Source organism: Opisthorchis viverrini (assembly GCF_000715545.1).
Source record: "Opisthorchis viverrini unplaced genomic scaffold opera_v5_250, whole genome shotgun sequence".
In the NCBI taxonomy this organism is placed as follows: Eukaryota; Metazoa; Platyhelminthes; class Trematoda; order Opisthorchiida; family Opisthorchiidae; genus Opisthorchis; species Opisthorchis viverrini.
Window position 1 is genome coordinate 711,544 of NW_008751905.1, and position 2,565 is coordinate 714,108.

The following is a 2,565-nucleotide window of genomic DNA, read 5'->3' on the forward strand; positions in this document are numbered from 1 at the left end:
ACCTACCACTATTCTAATTATCACATAAGACCAAATCGGTTAGAGGCTGTTCTCCTTGACAATAGTGGATGTCAGGAGGACGCTGGGGCTAAGTATAGACACGCGTAGTGTTCTCTGTAAGCCTCAGATACCACTGTTGGGTCATTCGTCGGTTCTCCGTTTCTGTCCCTTAAGGAGAACGCGGATGACTTGTTTCTGTGGCTATGTTTCATGTATTTGAACAAGACGTTTTTGTTTTTCCGACTGAGGTCCACACTGCTGGCTTGTTTTTGTATGTTCCATTTGCGGATTTCTTATTTATAGCGGTTCCGCATTTTACGAAATGCCAGCTCATCTTCTGTGTCCCCTGTAATCAACTTTTTGAAAGAGTTGAGATCTTTTTTCCAGAAGTCGCCGAATCCATTTTGCAATCTTGCGGTTCTTCCGAGTGCGTGCCGGTTTTTTTGGGATGAACGTCGCGTCAGCCTCATGAACTTTCTGGACAATGGTCCTATATAGTTCTTCCACCGGAGCTTGTCCCAGTGTGACTTGTTCAAGAAAGATGCGCCTTCCTGAGGGGTCTGCACGGCAGAAGTCTCGAAACCACGTTTGAGGTTTGGGATTTCTGGCCCAATAGCAGATGAAATCAAAAGTCAGCACACAGTGGTCGCTATGTCCCAGTGGAGCGTTAATTGTTACCTGATCAACGAAGTGTCTTTCGTTGGTGATGACCAAATCCAAGAAGGATGGTAGTTGGCTTGCGCGGTATCTGGTGTGTGCAGCGACATCTTGGGTCCAAACGCTCTGTTGAACGACTTCTAACAGCGCCGCTGCAAAAATCCGCCTGATTCGACGCGCTGGAGCTCAATCCAGGAGGCCTTTGTGGTGAAGTCACCTACCAGCAGGAGATGAATGAAGTGGTAGTTGGAGGAGAGTTGCTCAAGGGTTTGTATGAGGAATTGGTCATCTTCAGGGGGACTCGAAGGGCTACGGTAGACTCACGCAGCGTGAATTGGACTCACAGTGCATCGCAAAAGGGTGCGGGGGTTGTGTCAGAGAGGACAATCGGGGTTGGTAGGGCCGCATGTAAGTTCAGACCATCCCCACCTGCCCGCCCTCGTTTTGAGTTGGCTCGAAAAATAGAGTAAACCTCTACCGAGATCTCCGCGTCAGAGACATCTGGTATGAGCCAAGTCCCTATGATTGCGAATATGGACGGTTGTTCAAGACAAGTTGATTGTTTAACATCACCGAATTTGTTGAAAAGGCTGAGGCAGTTTGTGGACAAGCATTTCAACACCGTCCCCGCTGCCTCCGAGGGCGAGGAGCCGAAAGTTGAGTGACCAGGGTGGTCAGTAGACTTGATAGTTGTGCGCCGGGTTTGAGTCCAAGGCCTCTAAGAGGCCTCTGGGGCGATGTTGCCTGCTTCCTGTCTTTGTGGTTGCTCGGGGTGCTTTTCGCTAGCGAGGTTTTTTCGTTCCGTGGGATCCCGGTTTGCTCGAGCCTTTTGGCTTTGGGGGAAGAAGTCTTTTTTCCCGTGGGCGAAAGTTTCAAACGTTCCTCTTTGTAGCTCTTCCAGCACCCCGATTCTGGCGACCAGATTTGCTGGTAATCGAAGAGTTGTGGCAAGCTTTCGCCTTCCTGGATTCTTGGGTGTTTTGGCGCCGTTTGGCCGGGAAAGTGTCTCTGTGTGGCCCTGAGCGCTGGGTGGTGGCACCAAGAAGCAATGATTTTGGTGGCGCTTCCAAGAGGCTCGTTTTCGCGGAGGACTGCACCTTGAAGTCAGCCAGCAGTTTTCTAATCTGGCGATTTTCATGTGGCTCGTTTGGCCGCAATCGCTATTCTTTCGTGTTTGTGTGGACACCCAAGCCGCCAGCGATCAGCGTGGCCAACTGGATGTACGAGGGATTCTACGGATGGCTGTAGTCATGTCTATGGCTTAGGTTATCGGAGTCATGGGCAACGGTTGTGTCCACAAACGGAGAGCCCCCTTTTGACGGAGTGGAGCTGAAGATTGGTTTCGCTGCTTGTCCCCGCACATCTGACTCAGTACAGTTCAGAGGCTGTGACTTTGTTGAGGAATGCATGGCTGCAGCTGTCACGGAGATAAGCGTTGATGGTTCCACGTAGTTTGGGGGCTGCCTGCATGTGAGGGTTGGCTCCTCCAGGGCATCACTGCTTTTGGTGGGCGAGAGGCCTGTGTTGGTGGAATAAAAACTACTGTCCGGAGACGCGGCTGGTTTCGTCGGCCTGCCTTCGGGAGCACAACGGGATATGACCACAATCGGCTTGGTCATGAGTTTGGAGTATGCTGAATTGGTGCCCAGCGGAAGCCTCCACCCCTGACCTGTTGTGACTGAGCTTTCGCGCGTCTAAAGGGTGATCCTCAGATAGACGCCTGACCATCGGTTTGGCCTTCTGAATGCTGCCAGCCCGCTCCAAGAGCTTCTGTACGTCAGATGGGGAAGGAAGAGTGACAAGAAGTCCAAGCGTTCGCTTGCTTCCCTTCTGGCGTGACCATTCTACATGGAGCGATTGGTCGGGCTCGGTGAGGTCACTCCTAAGTATTGATTGTGCCAGCTTCAC